We start from the raw sequence: 19,312 nt of genomic DNA, 5'->3' as shown, positions 1-19,312 counted from the left end.
AGATTTTACCACTGCCTTAATTTGATTGTTAAACTTCAGATCACAGTCCACTTTGACCCCTAGGTTTGTGACAGTTGGCTTAACATACTGGGCCAGGGAATCTACATACACATTGGGGTCTCAGTGGGGCTACCAAAAACCATCACCTCTGTCTTTTTATCATTGAATTTTAAAAAGTTAACAGACATCCAAACCTTAATGTCATCGAGACACTGAAGTAATGGCTGTGTAAGGTATCTGCCTTTTTTCTTTAGAGGGACATAGATCTGACAGTCATCAGCATAAAAGTGGAAAGCAATGCCGTGCTTTCTCAGTACAGAACCAAGAGGAAGCAGATATAAAGAGAAGAGGAGGGGGCCTAGAACTGAGCCCTGTGGGACACCACACAAGAGGGGAGCGGAGGACGACACATAGTCACCGAGGCTGACACAAAAAATTCGCCCCGCCAAGTAGGACCTGAACCACTCCAGTGCTGGGCCCCTAATGCCCACCCAGTGCTCCAAACGAGAGAATAAAATGGCATGATCCACGGTATCAAACGCAGCTGTCAAAAAAAGCACAAGAACAACACAGTCCCCAGCATCAGTCGCTAAAAATATGTCATTAAAAACTTTTAAAAGGGCTGATTCAGTGCTATGAAAGGGTTTTAAACCAGATTGGAAAACTTCTAACACATTTTGCTTTTCCAGGAAGGCCATTATTTGGCTGTAAACTACCTTTTCAAGAATTTTGGAAAGAAAAGGTAGTTTGGAGATAGGACTGTAATTTGCAAGAACCGTAGGATCAAGAGCAGGTTTTTTAATCAGGGGTTTGACTACTGCATGTTTAAAATCTTTAGGGACAACACCTGACATCAGACTATGGTTTACCAGCTCAAGAACCAAAGGACCAACTGTAGGTAACACCCCTTTTAAAAGTCGAGGAGGGACAGCATCATTTGGAGACCCTGCAGGCTTAAGATGACCAACAGTCTCCTTTAAAAAGGACAGAGTCACAGGCTCAAACCTGTCAAAGGCAGCAGAGCAGGAAACAGAGACTGAGAGGTCGTGAGCATGAGGAGAGATTTGAGCCCTTGTGGAGGAGACCTTGTCAATAAAAAAGTGTAAAAAATTTCACAGGCTTCTGATGAGGGCTCGATACAGTCAGTATATGGTGCATTAAGAACAGAGTTAATAGTTTTAAATAAAACACGGCAGTTTGACAAAAATAATGTCATATAAGTGTTTTCTTTTGGCATCTTTTGCAGTTCTTTGATATTGACGCCAACAGTCCTTCAGCATCTGGAATGACACTTGTAGTTTGTCCTTTTTCACTTGCGCTCAGCTCGACGGCAGTCGAGTCCGACAGCTCGGGTCATGTCGTTCAGCCAGGGCTCAGATTTAGTTTTAGGCAGTCTGGTTTTTAATGGAGCCACAGTGTCCATATAGGCACTGACGTTGTGTTGTTTTTAAGCCCCCCCCCCCCCCCCCCCCCCCCCTTAACTGCTTTTCTGTTTATTTAATTTGTAATGTAATCACTTATAATCCCGCCTTAATTACCCATTAAGATATAAAATTGAAATGCTTTGGATTGTAAACAGTTAATTTGCCGTGATACTAGATTGTAACTACAGATATTTGGTTGGAAATTACTCACAGGTAAAGTTCAAAAATTAAAATTGCATTTAACAAAACCTGCGATTTGTTTTCATCATGACAAATCTGCCTCTGCAATACTGTTCAGATCTATTTTAACAAATCCCTGTCTTAATAATAATCAATAAAATGAGAAAAGAAACACATTTTCTAAAAAAAAAAAAAAAATCAAATCAAATCATATCACTGCATGTATGGATGACTAGTAGGCATACTGTGAAAAAGTCATTCATGAAATAATATTGTTGCACCCACAACGTCGTCATGGGGCTGGGACTGTGACCTAGGGATCATGCGTTATTTTTGGGTTTGATGAATATTTATTACTTTCATTTGTCTTCTCGAATGCTTATGGTTGTTTGTTGGTGTGATCTGCTCCTGGTCCCTTGCTTCCCTGTGCACGAGTTGGAGTGAGTTTGTGTGTTTGTGTGTGTGCCTGGAGAGCCTCCTGCCTTTGAGCCAGCCACACCTGGGATTAATCCCTCACCTGTTGCCGATCTGGCTATCAAGGAGCCCTACTTAAGAGAGCAGTGGAGCGGCAGTTGGTGTGGGATAGTTACATTAGGAACACAGTTAGTTGTCGAGCGTATATGATTATGATTTCTGTTATCTCTTGTGGAATGGTTTAAGTGTTTTTGTTGGCTGGTAGATAGGACTGTACTGAGTGTGGCATCTTTTGTTTCTAGGTCAAATGCATAGGCACCAAGGAGGACAAAGCTTCAACACATCAAGGAGAGGAATCACAACTATTAAGCTAGGCGGCTGATATGTATTTGCATTTGAATGTGTTAATAATGTATGTTTAAATGCTTTGATTATTTTCACGTTGGCTTGAAATAAAATATCTCCCTCTACTGTTACTCCAGTGTACTGCAACACACTGCAACTTCTGCATGCCTGTCCTCAAATGGAGATGACCAACATCCTTATTACACATTTTTCCCTGATTTGGGGTTGGTTATTACTGCTGCCCACCTGGAAAGCATTAGCAAAAGGCTCCGACCACACTTTGGGATTCAATCATCGAGATCAGGGGTGTCAAGCATCATGACGGATAGTTTTGAAAAATATGAAGGAGAGGATAAATGTTGGACTATTTACTACATTTCCCTACGTTTTAGAGCTTTGGCTACAAATAAAGACCTTCCCCGTGGTCAGAAGAGGTCCTGTTTTTTACAATGCGTTTCCATAAAAAAGGCCACCTGCAGTGCCTTCACAGCCCACCAAGCCCAAACTCCCACAGTAAGACCAGATCTCAATCCTTATTGTTAGCCCAAACCTGCTGGAGCAAGGATTGTAGCTCTCATGGTGAATGGCATAATGTAACCTAGTGGTTAATATTAAGATGGCAAAACTTTGTTCACATTTCTAGTTGTTATGGTTTGGTAGGGTCTGTATATCGCCCAAGGTGACAGAAACACAGTACCAACACAGTTCTAGTGCACCCTCTCTGGGCTCTGTTCTTCTTTGGTTTGGCCACAGCTAAATCAGCAGCTGGTGGTCTATAACCACCCAAAACCTTGCCATTCATAAACAGCTGGAGTCTCTTTGCCCTGCATCTCACACCACAAAACCAGAGTAGTGGCTTGTCTTCTGGTATCAGCCTTACTTGATGTCTTACTTGATAAAAACACACCTCAGTATTCAGTTTGGGTGCATCCTTCGTTATTAGCAGGGGCGTCTCTAAATTACCTGTGACCCACACAGCTTAGCACCTGAAGTAGATCAAGAGAGTCCTTCTGCATTCATGGAGGATACAGAACAAGATCACATGTTTAATCACTGATAATGCACCCAACATGATTGCCTGTGCACAACTTTTAAGTGCAACATGGGCATTTTTTAGGTTCACCACAAATGTTTTTTGAGAAATTGCCAGGGAACATGAGCATCGCTTTCTCCTAAAAGTAAAGTGACTATTCTGTGTGTTCACATGGATTACTTTGTGTGTGTGTTTTCAGAGTCTGTTATTCCTTATAACCTGTTCACATCTGTCTTGGTTTTGATTTTGCATCTCAGTCTCTCAAACTGCCTCCAACACTGTACTAAGTGTTCATTTCTTTAATGATGAAGAAGAACAAGGATCCTCTGAGTTGTTGTTCTTATCATCCAATTAGCTTAGCAAATGTGGATTTTAAACACTTGTCTAAACTACTGATCTTACATTTGAAAACCATGTTACTAACAATTATTTCCCTCAATCAGATTTGTAAACCAAAAAAACCCCAAAACAGTCATTCCTTGTTTCTTTTTTTTTAAAGACAAATGTTTAATATAATTTACCAACCCCCTACTCTATTATAGCTACTCTATTTGTCCTTATATTTGTCCTTGTTGTCATAGGTTGGGCTAATGTCTCTTCCCTCCTGATTAACCTTCCTGCAGACAGAATTTAGGAATTTTGGATACAATTCTTGATGTAGATGATGTAGCTTTTAGCATTATTGAGCATTAACATTCTGTCCAAACAAAAAGTAAATATACTTTCTTGAGAATGAATGTATAAGAAATGATTAAAACAAATCAAGAAATCAAACTTTCCCATAGCAGATATAGAGGGATTGTGATTGAATTGCTGAGTGGGAAATTAACCCATCTATGATCCAGTGCACTTTAATATGAGCTGATTCAATGCTAAAAGAGTGGGTCATGCAGCTGAACGTCTCGGTGTAAGACTTCAGTGGAGTATAGAGACACAATCAAGGAGCTAAGGCACATCAGAAATGAAAACAGATCATCAAGACATACTGTAATGATTGTAAATAGTGCAATTTTCAGCATATCTGTGAAAAATTAATTGAATGTCCAAACATGTTTGTTTTTATGGAACTTTAACACTGATGTTAGAGTCGCTTTTATGATATAATGTCATACTTGGCGCTCTTCTGGACAGAGATCTCTGGTGTTCTTCTTACTGGAAACCCTTTCTTGGATGTCTGCCACCGTGATGGTTACTGGACCCTGTTCTGGGAAGTTGCTATGGTCTACACTTAGAGCCACTAGCCACTGAGCATTGTGGTTATGGGTTGCGTCCTTCTCCCATATGCTCTTCCAGTACTGCTCCATCTACAGGCTTGCTGGCGCTGTTCTCATATTGTTCCCCTGCTACTGAGAGTACACCTTGGATGGTTCTGTGGAGTATTGTCCTGCCTTCTATTTCTCTGGTATACCTCTTCAATCTGGCCAAAGCTGTGAGTCTTTGCTTGGCAGTTTCCAAAGCTTCAGGTATGGACAGATCGCCATACTTCTTAGGCACCTTCTTCATTACACCTTTCTGTAACTCCATTAGTTGGCTAACTTCCTCTAGTCTCCTTCTCCATGGAGGGTGCTGCTCTTTGTGGCTTCCCTTTTTGTAGCCAAGCATCTCATTAATCCCTGCTGCCGCAGTGTTGATCAGCTGATAAGTCTTGGTGATGGTTGCAGTAGGAATTGTTCAGTGTTGTATTCACATCATTAAGTAGACCTTTAGAGGGCACTTCGTGCCAACATGTTAACTAGCTATGGAGGGTCCAGGTTTCAAGTGTCGCCATGATCCTATCTTTCAGGTTAGTTCCTCTCACACTTAACACCCCTTCTACTATTGTATTTGGGGCTTGGTGCGCAATCTTGGGTTGGGGTGATGATGATATCTCCCCCGACCTTTTCCTGGCTCCCTCTTGCCGTAGTATACGTGTTGTACCTCAGCAATCTCTAACTGTGAGAGCAGTTCCTTATACTAGTTGTTTTCCCATCAGATTCCATAGGTCCCACATCCAATTCATGTAACCCCTTCCACTTCATGTCAACAAGCATGATACTTGCACATTCGTCTCTCTCTACATAAATAGTGTAGTTAAGCACCATGGTGTTTTTTCATATAACAAAAAAGACATATCTCTGTATATGTACTTGTGTGTTGCTTCTCAAATTTTGAGATTTTTTGTGCTTCTATTGTCTCTAAGATTTCTTTTTCTTTGTAAAATGGAGAAGGATAATGTCACAGACGAAGGTTTCCTGTAAACAGAATTTAATTCAGTGCTGTGACATTTAAACAATCTTGTTCCAGTCTTTTAAGAACATTTATACTTATTAATGACACTCACAGCTCCAATCAAAGCCATCCCAGAACCAATATTGATGACTGTGGGGACAATGCTAAACTTTCTAGCTTATGGATGTGAGTAGAAATACAATAAGCATGTGTTTGAATGTGATTTCATGTGAATTTATCTTATCTCTTTTTTAAGAGAGATAAAGAGAGCTGCATTGTAAATCGTCTACTTTCTTTTACATTAACCAACCACTTAATTAGTTAAACCTTGTTAATACCTGCTCCACCCCTAACGAGGATATTAATGGGGCGATTGTGGCTCAAGAGTTGTGAGTTCGCCTTGTAATCAGAAGGTTGCCGGTTCTAGCCCCGGCTTGGACAGTCGTGGTCGTTGTGTCCTTGGGCAAGACACTTCACCCGTTGCCTACTGGTAGTGGTCAGAGAGCCCGGTGTCCAGCAGCCTCGCCTCTGTCAGTGCACCCCAGGGTGCCTGTGGCTACAATGTAGCCAGTGTGTGAATGGGTGGATGACTGGATGTGTAAAGCGCTTTGGGGTCCTTAGGGACTAGTAAAAGCGCTATACAAATACAGGCCATTTACCATATTAGTTTTTTTCTTTGTGAAATAATGCCTTGTGTTTTGTCTAGGCTTCACCTCCTCTGTCCTGGGTGCTGCTGCCTTAATCAAGTTTTTATTAACAGTGTGAATGGCCCAGGAGAAGAATCTGTGAGTCTGGAGGTGCACAGGAGACAATTTAACTAGTGATTCCAAGCCTTAAATGCACTGGACATTTATCATCCATATGCTAGTCTAGGCAATCTATTTAACCCTTGTGTGGTGTTCGTATTTTTGTTACTCAGCCAGTGTTCATGGGTCTGGTGGACCCGCTAGAGTTTTGGCTTTCCAAATTAACACTATCAAACAATTTTATGTTAAATTACTCAACAGATGTTTACTTCATCCCAATTACAAGACATATGAACAGCAAACATGGTTAATTTTTTCCCTTTACCTTTGTTAGATCACATTTATGAATTAATGTGCTTCTCGTTTTTCTTTTATATAAAATGTTATAAATAAATCAGTTATAATCAAGTGGAGTGAGTGGAAAGACACAACACATTTACACGTGAAAAAATAATTAATTGTTTAATTTTTCTTTTGAAAAAAACTGAACACGGGTCTCACAGACCCGAACACCATACAAGGGTTAAATGTTCTTGTGTTACCAGATGAGCCTGTCTAAATGTGTTATTAATTGTTAACAATTACCAGTTCTATTTGCATTTTTGTTGTCATTTTTTAATGAGTAATATGTAAACTACACATCCATGTTTCTGGGAGAATCAAGAGTGCTTACTAACCATCTCCATTTGCACTATTTGCCTATTTGCACTACTATGCCTCCTTACTTGAATATTGTATATTGTATATTGCATAGCTTTTTTTTTTTGTTATACGTAAAATTGTATTGTATTTATTTAAATTTTTACTTTTTAATTATTTTATTTGCATTTTTTAATCACTAGGGTTTGAGAGTAACGGAATTTCTATTCTCTGTATGTCCTGTACATGTGGCAGAATTGACAAATAAAGTTGACTTGACTTGACTTAACAGTGGCTACTGATTTGCAGTAGGCGGATGCAGGCGGATTAGGATTATCAGCAAATTCAAACCCAAGAGAGAGAAGCTCAACAAATGCAGGTAGAGGCACTAAAGGCCTTAATTAAGCACCCTGACAGCAGTTGTCATGCACAACAGGAAGGTTAAAGGAAGCAGAGGAAGTGTTGAAAGTGGCCAAACTTGTTACTTCTCTCCTCAAATCATCAAATCCAACCTAGTTATATTCCACCCACTGGGGCAGAAATGCTAGTTGCTTCTGCTTATGGCATTCCTAGACCTTCATTGTTGTTGCTTTTTTGTTGTTGTTGTTGTTGTTGTTTATTGTGGGTTTTTTTTTTGAAAGCCATTTCATCAGCCTGAAATGCACTGACTTCCACAGACTGCCTTCTGGGCCTCAAAAGACATGAGTTGAGTAACACTGGTCCAACGTACAATAACGATTTTATTTTTGAAAAAACTTAAAAGAGAGGAAGAGAAAGCAAACTAAAGGAAGTCATCTGCTAACGGTCAACATCCTTCAGTTTGCTTTCTCTTTCTTTTCTATTTGATACCCCAATTTTACTTTCCTGGGGAAAGATTGGACTCAGTGTACATTAACAGTCCCCTAATAAATTAGTTGTGGTGTAAAGGTGAGTCTGAGGTGGGTTGAACTAAACAATTTGGTATAATTTGTAAGAGCTGAAAGTGGAATCAGAGAATCTCCACTTTTTCAGGTTTTTTTGGAATCAAAGTTTAGTCACTCAGCCCAATTATTTCAAGCCATACAGACCTCAACTGCTCTGGGAGTTAAAAAACAAAAACAAAAAACAAAAACAAAAAACACTAATATAAGGGTCCCCCTGTCACTGAGCTCCTAGATAGTCAGTAGCGCCTTTCCCATGACTATGACAGAACCTGTGTAACATCTCTACATTTTGTAATAGAGAACACCAAAGGAATACTAACAGAAATATCACTATCACTACATCTTAAGGATGTTCCACGACACTGTGGTGGCATCTGCTATCTCTAATGCTGTGATCTGCTAGAGTGGTGGAATGGCAGAGAGGGACAGGGGGAAACTTAAAAAACTGGTCAAGACGGGCAGCAGGTCAAGACATCAAGCAGGTTTGGGAGGACAGGATGTTGTCTAAGCTAACATCCATCATGCACAACAGCTCGTTCAGCAGGAGACTTTTACACCCACAGTGTAGGAAAGAGCGCTACCACAGGTCATTGCAGCTGTTAGAGTCTATAGCACAGTTTAACATGGTTATCCTACACATCACCTGTTTAATTGACATATCATATGTTTTTTAATTACTGCTACTCATTTGCAGCTTGTTTGTATGTCCACTGTATTTTCGCCATTTTTCCATTTTGTAGTCATAATGAGCTCTCCATCATGCAGCCCTTCAGAGATGTCAGCATTCATAGAGGAACCTTGTTTATGAAAAGCTTGAATTTGAGCTTTTACAGTAAACAGCCAGCAGGAGGCAAAACCACACCACACTGCACACTATATTATATTAAATATTACTATTATTGTACGGTCCTCCTTACAATATAAAGCACCTTGAGGCGACTGTTGTTGTGATTTGGCGCTATATAAATAAAATTGATTTGAATTTAATTGAACTGTATCTCTGAGATGCTGCTCAGCACTGTCTCAGATAAAAGATAAAAGACTAACCAAACACAAAAACTGAAGATGAAGCAGCAAGGAAGCACAATCAGGAAAGAAGCTGTAATCAAATGTCTCATTAAAATCTTTGCTTGTTTTAATATTTTTACATTACTCATTTCTGTTTTTAAACTGATGGACTTTGTCCAATTTTTTCACTCATGTGTTTTTCATACAAAGTACACATTGACTTTTTTGTTGTTTTCATAATTCCCTTTTTAATTGTAATAGTTTTTAAGTAATAGTCACCTCAAGGAACGTTAAATGATGTATGGTAAAGACCCTGCAATCACACAGGTCTCAACATATAGTTATTAAAGTCTTTCAGTATTCAATCCCTGTTTTTATTAATGAAGGTGTTACCTAAATAACAAATCATTTTGCTCCAATATTAAAAAATGTAATATCAATGCAATCACATGGACCACTGAGGTATCAAAGACTAAACGTGACAGTAAGCCAACTTTCCAAGGAAGATACTTTTCATACTACCATAACCATAAGCTTTGCTCTTTTGCACATCGACTATTTATTTCAGTGCAAACATAATAACACAGCTGCCAGGAACAGCAAAACATGCAAAGAACAGTGATATAATCATAGTAAACACTGAGATTGATCGTTGATACCACATGCTGACAGAAAAATAGAACATACTCAAAATTAACTGAAACACAGAGTCTTAAAAACAGCAGTAAACATTTCCTACAAGCATGCGTTGTAGAGATTTTTATGGGGTACTTGTACAATCAACTTAAATAAAGGATGTGACACCTTGACCCGTATAAAGAATTTCCCAACAGTAACCATGCGCTATCACTGAGTACTGCAGAGGTATGGTTTTGAGTGGTGGAAGTATGTGACCTTTAATATATTTGCAAGTTGCAAGGTAACAAAACCACACAAAGTATCACCACATTTGATACAGTGTAAACAAACAAACTATTATACTGTCACGTTATTACACTGTCACATTAAGACTTACATTTTGATGCTCAGTTTACTCTTGAAATATATTTTTTTGATGAAAACTAACATTTAGTCTCAATAAATGGGTGAAATCTGGATAGTATTGAAGTATTGAAGCCTTTTGATTTTTATTAAACAACTTGCTACAACACCCACAATAAACTTCAGCAGTTTGCCTAGCAACACAGCCATTGTGACTGATGTGGGTAAAATGTACTACTTGTCTTTTGATTACAGTAGCTAATGATCACTTTATGTATTCATGCGTGGCTTTCATAAGGGGGCCTCTTGCCCAGGAAATATCAGCAAGCTTCCACAGGAAGTGGTCTAAAGCAGAATGTCGCAGCAGGTGCTTTCTGCTTTCAGTCAGAAATACAATATCACTCTTTGAAGTGTAATTATCTACACATTTCAGTTAAAAATGTAGCATTACTAGCATTCAGTTAAGATCACTGATTTTTGTGCTAAACATATAACTCCCATATAAAGGTAAATATGGCAAACCATTGCTTTAAACAACTGAAACTCGTGGTCTTGTGGTTTCTTTCTGTGATAATGAATAGATTAATATAGCATTGTGCTGCTCACATTGTACGAGATGCTGAGGAAGATGCACGCTGCCAGGTGGCCGCTCCTTTTTACCTTGTGCCTCACGTGTGTGTGTTCAAATGGTAAGTTTTAAAAATATATATATCTATAGATAGATAGAAGTCGGCTAATGAAAAGTTAATGAAAAATTTCATGTATTTAGACAGTGATTTTGTAACATTCCGATTTTACTCATATTGATAGAAAAAGGCATATCACTGAATATATTTTCTAATAAAATAATTTTGTCAATATTAAGGAAACATAAACTGTAAATGATGCGAGAAAGGTTAGTTGAATGCCATATACAGATCACACAAGTTCAGTGAAAAAGTGAAGCACTGTCAGTCTTCATGCACTTTTTTGTGGTCTTCATTTGGTTTTTATCTTCATCTTAATCTGGTCTTCACAGTCAGTATACTTTCAAAAAAGTCTAAACTTGTGTGACATGAATGTACACAATGAGAGTAAGTAAGAATAAGATGTTTCTAATTAAATATAATAATCAAGTGATTTAAATGGTAAATGGACTCATTCTTATGTAGCACTTTGCTACTCTCCTGGAGCACTCAAAGCGTGTTATATGCGCTTTATTTAGGAAGAGTGAAGGTGTGAATTCAGCCTACAGGCGTGCAGTGATTAAAATGTTTGTATGATGAACTCCAGCCAGGCTGCACAAAAGAGCACAGAGGGGAACCATCTATGCCTCGTTTTTGGTGACAGTGATCTAAATGAATCTGTACTAATTGATGGAGGTGTGAGCTCTGAAGTAGGCAGAGGGAAATTGAAAAATAATCAGATAAATAAAAAGACTGATAAACTGCTTAAAAGACGGAATAATTATTCTCTCAGCAGGATCATGATTCATGGTGTGAGAGCTACCTTTTGATAGAATATTTTCTCACCTAATGTCTCACTTTTCAAATCAATACTGTATACTTTCACGTTTTGGTGTCTAATCCAGAGAAATGCATATTCACTCACCGGTCACCTCTTTAGATATATTATTTTTATATTGCGTTGAATCCGGGATTTGCCTTCAGAGCCGCTGTAATGATTTTGTGTCACAGATTCAACTCGTTGCTGTAAGAGTTTCCCAGATATTTCAATCCGTATTGATATGATAGCATCACACAGTTGCTGCAGATTCATCACATCCATGATGTGAATCTCCTGTTCGACCATATCCCAAAAATGCTCTAGAATAAGATCCGGTGACTACTTGACTACAGTGATTCTGTTGGAAGTAGCCATCAAATGATGGTACATAGTGGTCATAAAGGCACACTGTGGACATGGTCAGCAACAATACTCAGGTAGGCATTTATGCCATATTCTGACCCTAGCACCCAAATGTTGTGGCTGATATCAAGATTTATGAAACGTTTTTCCAAATTGCTTTCGGCCAATTTTGGTGACCCTGTGTGACTTTTGGCCTCAGTTTCCCATTCTTAGCTGACAAAGTGTCCCACAGTGGGGTGTGGCCCACAGGAAATGGTTGTGTGGAAAAATCACAATATATCAGCATTTTGTTCTGAAATACTCAGAACAGCTCCTCTGACACCAACAACAATGTCACATTCAAAGTCACTTACATCACCTTTCTACCCTATTTTGATACTCGGTTTTTTTCATTTCTAGTATCTTTATCCAATATATAACATATGATCCATCAGATAAGAAAAACCTCCCCTTCATGCACTATATTATTTTTATGTGTTTGTTTATTGTTGTACAAGTATAACATATCTTCTATAATATTCTACAATATTTATAATATAATATTATCTTCTTTAATATTTATAAGCTTTTAGATTTTTTTTTGTCATCAGCTCTCTTCAGCTAATCTTATCGTCATCGTAAACATTGTTCGCTTTTAACTGAAATTTTTATTTTGCTGTGGTAAGACCTATTAAAAAATGTCTGTTCTCATTCCCTATATAAGCTTTTTTCAAATATCAGTCTTTCAGAGAAGACAGCAAGCACACAAAATTATGATGATAATTGATTTGATGTTACTTTGTTTCACGCTTTGTGGTTTTTGTAGCAACAGATCCTTTGCCGCTTCAGTTTTTAACTACTTTTGGTGTAACTGTACATTGGCATAAGATATGGTTACTCTGTTGAAACATTTAAAATTGCTTAAATCATTTTAACATTTTTACTATAGATCATAAATTTTTACACTAACGTAGTACCACAGGCCAGTTTTAATCAATGTGTAAGGGTTGTATAATATAGTTGTATTTATTGTGATGACTTTTTGGTCATTTGAATATGAAATAACTAAACTTGATTATATTTCATTTTTTCCTTGAAGATGAAAAATCTTGTGAGGATTCAGTTAACTTCTGTGAGAAGATCAGTAAGACCGTTTCACTTGGCTCGTCTGTGCTCCTACCATGTAACCTTCGACCAAACAGCTCCAATTGGGTGACATGGAGCCACGCTGCCACAAGGCAGGCAGAGATGGTGCAGTTTTCATCTCAAGGGCATGTTAAGTTCATGGACCCCAGAAATGGCCGAGTCAAAGTCTTTTCAAACGAGCAAATCGACGGGAACTACTCTATTAGAATTGATGAGCTTGAAAAATCTGACCTAGGGTGTTACCGCTGTCGACGGCAGTGTGTTCAAGTCATGGAAAGTCGTAAGTGGAGTTTTATTTTAAGCTATGTTAAATATTCAATACTAAACAGCAGCCTGTAGAGTTTCTTCCTTTCCAGGGTCACAAACCTCAAGACCCATTACACGAGAAGGGACAAATGATTAAGCGACTGTTTCCTGTGACACATATTTTGTAAAACCACAACTTTTCATGCAGGTGCAAGTACCGCCGACATGTGGCCAGTCATTTACATCTGTATTGGTGTGGCTGCACTCCTTCTGATGGTTGTTGTCAGCTTCTACATCTACTGGAAATGCATAGGTGAGAACCTGACATGTCAGACACAAAGCTGAAACTGGGTGGTTTAGTAATACAGTTTGCTTCTGTTTCAGTTTGCAGTAAAAACAAAACACAGGACAGTGCCGAGATTCCCACCATTGCAGGTACAGAGTCTATGCCATATATTCATATCTGTGTTACATCCTTTGTTTGTAATTTTTTTCACTTGTTACCATATTTTACGAACACTAAAAAACTAAAAGGGAATTTAAACTGGGATTACAAAGATATGTATATATAATATATATACTAAAATATCATTGCTGTTTCACTGGAAAAAGGTAACAGACGCAGGCCGGTTTGTTGTTTCCTACATGCAGCTCAGTGTTTAACATGCTAACCTGCAGTAACTACCTGCTGGCTTCATATTTAGCAGACAAAATTTGTAAAAATTTGCCAAGACATGGAATAGCTGTCTTCCCAAAAATCTCTGAATAGACCCTTAATTTGCTCTGACAAATGTGCCACTGCAGATCCCAGTGCTCCACCTATGCCAACAATCAATGTACCAGTGGGTGTACATGTGCGTGTACAACAGGCAGCAGGAGCCTACGGTAATAATCTCGTCTACGGTGAGTTTACTCATCTTTTCTTCCCTCCTTACTTGCTAAAATACAATCAAGTAACTGTCTTCCACCTGAGAAATAATGATGAGTACGTTTTAAACAAATCTTTTTTTGAACAACAGAAAATGATAACCTGCGCCCAGCAAGTGCAGAACCCCCCAGAAATCACTATGACTCACGTGGAGCTGTGCAGTATCTGGACAGCATTCAGCCTCAACAGCCCGGTCACAGCAGCGGTGGGATTTATCCAAACGTGGATCAGTTTCACTTTGAAAGGGTGGAAAGTCAGAGAACCAGACAGAGATTTCATTTAGGTGCTTGGAAAAAAGTCACTTTACTTACGGCATTACTGGTGACTTCTAAATAACAGTGTGAAGTAACTGTCTTCTCTTACCCCATTAGAGCTTTTCAGCAGGTTACGGCAAGCAAGTCTCAGCCGGCATTATTACGGTAATCTTTAATTATATTTACATTTAAATTATTTCATTATTATGAGTTCAGTTCTGTCCGATTTTGATTCATCCGTTTTATTTCACAGTTAACCAACGCGATCTCCGCAAGCAACACGCCACATCAAAGCAGGCGGTGAATCAAAAGAGAGGTAGTTTGAGTTGATGATAAATGAGGAGAATGTCTGACAATAAACACAAAACACAGATTCCTTTATTAACTCACATTTCTTTTCCAGTTGGCCGCGAGAGGAAGAAAAACAAAGACAGTGAGTGTTGACTTCATCTGTGGGCATGTTACTAATCAAATAATACTGTACACTGAACTGCTGTTTCTTCCTTTTTAGATTGTGAATACAATAACCCGATTTACAACACAAGCTCAGACCAGCTCAACCGGCTGTAGAGAATGAAGGACAGAGATTTAAACTCCTTCCACAGTGAGGATTACTGATTTGTTTATTTTATTTCTTTGAAGTGATTCGTGTCTTATTGTATTTGTTTGTAGTATCACTGCACTTACTTCACTCCCTGTACTATTCTTGTTTCTGAACTGTTGATGTTTGTATGCTCTTTTACTAAAGTTCATCATTTATGGATCTTCACATATAATATATTTGCAATCTAAATGTACACACATTCAGAGATGTGTGTTACTTAAACTTAATAAAAGAACCTGTATGTACTAAATTTGGTTTGACTTTTATCACTGCATGTTAAAGCAGTTCTACGGTGCTTTCACTGTCAGCGCTTGTACCTTCTGTCATAGTAACAATGAGATTGCATCTGAATCCCAACTTTTCATTATGTCACCAAGGATTGCTGCATCATTGTGAAAACTATTGCTAACTAAATAAAAGAGTGGCAGATCGTAGTGTTCTTTGCAAACACACACACAATCACACAAATGTTACTGCTGAGTGCCAACCAAATGCCTGATCCTCTAAATCTTCCCAAAAACCGATTCTGTTCATCAGGACGTAGCATTACGCAGCAGTAGAAACAGTACTACTCTATGTCTCTCATCCAAGTGACCGGACATGCCCTTTGTTTCAATTTTAACAGCACACTTGTGAAGTTTGATGTAGGTCTCTTATCTGGTTACGGTGCTATTACAATCACAAACTGAAAACTAGGTTTGTGCTAGTTTTTGTCACCAGGACCACATTTTTCCATGATGTCAGCCTGTTAAACTTACAGGCTCAGTGCAAAGACACTTTAGAACGTCATATGTCAAATAGCATGCCATTAACATGACATGCTTTAGTACTGAATAAATCCCACTCTTATTTCCATAGGTAACAGAGCTATAATATACAGCGTAACACAGCTGAACAACAACACCTACAGCCACAACTCATCTAAGTTGAAAAACGAATTAATATAGTTGACACCTGGTTAATATACGAGCTCAATTCAATTTTATTCTTATGGCACCAAATCAAAACAACAGTAACCTAAAACATTTGATTTCAAATGTAAATTATTATTCCCAGATACATACTTCAGTTTGCAGCCATATGCAGCCATATGCAGTATTAAGGCTGCGTACCACACTCATATGCCGGCAGATAGAGAAATGCTTTAAGAGGAGCAGGAGCAAAAACAAGAGAGCAAGAAAAGCATTGTAGAAAACCATGCGTATGAATTCATGAGCAAGTTGGTCTTGGCAAAGCATCATCCACGTGACTTGATGGCAAAAACAAAAGCCAACACATCACAATCTGAGCAACGCAAAACAGTTGATGTGATGAAGCTAGCTGCTGCTTAAAAGAAGAGGGGAATGCCGAAAAAACCGAATGGCAGCTGATCACACCTTCTTTATTTCTGTTAGAGAAACCATAGACAAAACATTTTTACAAAGCCCATGAGAGAATTTCTCTTCCAAACCCAGGAAGCACGTAAGCACTTTCTTAGTTGGGGGGTAATGGATATTCAGTGGCAGCGTCCTTACATGACCCAACACAATGTTATTAAGTAAAGCCAGATCACAAAACCAGCAGGTGATACATTTCACATAGTTTGTACCAACAGCACAGATCGAATGGGTGATCACACTTGCTCTCAGTTTCACAGATCTGCCTTGGTGTGAAAAAGGTTTTTGCAACCCAACACGGCAGAACTTAGTTTGTGAAATGGTCTCAGCACTTTCTGTAACTTATGATTTAATGTTCCAGTTTGGTTTTGCGGACACCTGACACATATGAGAGGTTCTAAAATTAAGTGAGGTCAAAAATACTTCTAAATATAGCTGCAACTCTTACAGAGCCATGATTGATCAACGGACATCCTCAGCACTTTAGTGGGTGCAACCACCTGAACCAATCTTTAATTTTTGTTTCATGCTTCACATATAAGGATTCTGATGACAAAACTGGGATGAAGATTTCTCCTTAATCAGAAGAAAGTAAAGGCCCAGGAGAAACAGAGACGTGACCATCAGCATCTGTGTTGCTCTTACTTAACGTTCTCATCTCAAGTTGAATTTTATTTCCAACCACAACAACAGTAGTTCCTTCTACTGCTCAAAAGTTAACCTAATTTCACTAGATGCAGATGCAATAATAGCAGCCATAACCAGCAAACAAAAGCACTAACCCCAAAATGACAAAAAACAAAACAGGCCCAAAACAGCCAGAGCTCAATAACCCATACAACAACAACTCCCCACAGCACAGCCCTGTTCCTCTGCCTAACCCTAATCTAACTGACCCTCACGCTTAGTTTTCAGGTGCTACTTAAGTTGGGTACTTATGCATTTAAAACCACAAAACTGGTAAAATATAAATGGCAAAAAACTGTTGCATCCTTGAATGTGTCTCCAAGGCAACCCTTCAAACCACTTTTAACATTACACTATCAAGACCTCGCAATGAAGTCAAAAGGGAATTCCCTCTCACACCTAACAGCAATTTTCTACAAACCAAGTACAAGCCTTAGCTCAAAACCAGGAAAAACCCCCGCAGAAGAGAGCTTACTGAGCAAACATGCAGCAGAACAAATCACATTCTGTTCTTCACTACAGCTGCTTCAGTTACCTCAGAACTAGAGCCCAACCGATGATCTGCTAATATATCGGTACCTGCATTTGCAGTGGCTGATAAATGAAATTGTAAGCATTTTATAAAGAAGAGCTGGACAGGCATCCTTCAAACATGAGTGTTAATTTTGTTTTGAGTTTTAGTGTTGGTGTTACAATCAGAAAGAGAGATGAAGGGAGTCTACAGGAAAGGTGGAGCTGTGATATACCAGCTCACTGGGCCAAGGTGTACCTCATGCTCATGCATGATCATCCAGTAAGCTCAGAAAACACCAAAATAGAGTTACAGAGTGCCAAGTAGTCCTAGCTACTCTAAATGTTTCTTATGTAGTGTCAATAGAATACACCGTCTTTTGGATCAAGATATCACTGGAGGAAGATGGAAATGCAAGTATTAACATTTGCATTACCTCCTCATCTTTGTAAGACTTGTCTTTAATTATCCTCTTTAACTGAAATGCTAAATTTAACAATGATTATGCAATGTATTTATATTTATGTTAAAATCATTTTTGTGCACCCCGTCAGTGGTGTTTCCATCTACAGAAGTAAATGTAATGAAAACTCTTATAAGACAAAAAAAAAAGACATAAGTTGCACATGTAAACACTATAAAATCTATTTATTGGATTTAGACTGTCATATAATATGTGATATATTGACATCAACGTTCAACATTCTGCTAGAGGCAGCTTTTAAAAGAAAAAAAAAGGGTCCCATGATGAAGTTTACAGGGACATCAGCGCCATCTTTCTGCAGCTCATTTACAATGAAGTGTTTCTGGTGTCACTCAATCAGCCAGCGACACTGATGGAAATTAAGTACCTGAACTGTTTTGACTATTCAGTGTGCACTGTTTTAGTATTTGCAGCCTATGAAGAGATGTCCATTACTGGACATCTAATACTGGATTTTATGACAAACAACAGTAATAAAATGTCTGTAGGAAATTTTAATATATTAGATCTCAATGACATTTAAAAACAGTAATAGTACTAAAGTAAGTCATCTTAATTCCCAACATTTACTCCAGGATCAAAGAGAGAATGCAGTCACTGGACGCTAATCTCAAAACATAAATAATAACTTTTTATGTAAGAAACCTTACAATCTTTGGTGAATTAAGCAGTTTTATTATTATTATTATTATTATTATTATTATTATTATTATTATTATTATTATTATTATTATTATTATTATTATTACATAAGCATTGGGTGCATATAAGTAATGCAATAAGTCAATGACACTGACATGCCTCAACAATTTAGGCTTCTCTCACCCCCATTCTCTGCGGCCTGCTGGAGCGGGGGGGCTAGGAGGAGTTGGCCGTCCGACTGCGGTCTGGAGTGTGGGGCCTCCCTGCTGCTGCGGAGTCGGGGCGGTCTGCCTCTCCCCACCGCAGGGAAAAGGGTAACACCACCTGGGTCTGGGTGCAGTTCCCCCTTCCAGGGGCAAGGGTACCTAGACCCGGTTTGTAGAGTACGCTTGGGGAGTGTGATTGTGTGTACAGCGTCTCTTTATGTCTGTCTCCACGTTGGTTGAGTGTGGAGTAAGTGCATATGAGAGCATGAGGGTGGGAATGGATGTTTGTATCTGTGTGTGCCTGTATGTCTGTGTCTATATGTCAGGTTGGGTATCAGACGCCACCTCTCTGGGGACACCTCAGGCCCTCCAAGGTTTGGAGGCCTATCTCCACCCACCACCACTTTCCCTGCCAGTGGCGGACTCCCTCAGGTGTCGGTGCGTTGGTGGTTCTTTGTGTCTGGGGGTGGGCGTCCAGGTACACACCGGCTCACTCCTTG

Source organism: Rhamphochromis sp. 'chilingali' (assembly GCF_963969265.1).
Source record: "Rhamphochromis sp. 'chilingali' genome assembly, chromosome: 8".
NCBI lineage: Eukaryota > Metazoa > Chordata > Actinopteri > Cichliformes > Cichlidae > Rhamphochromis > Rhamphochromis sp. 'chilingali'.
Note: the sequence above shows the minus strand (reverse complement) of the source record.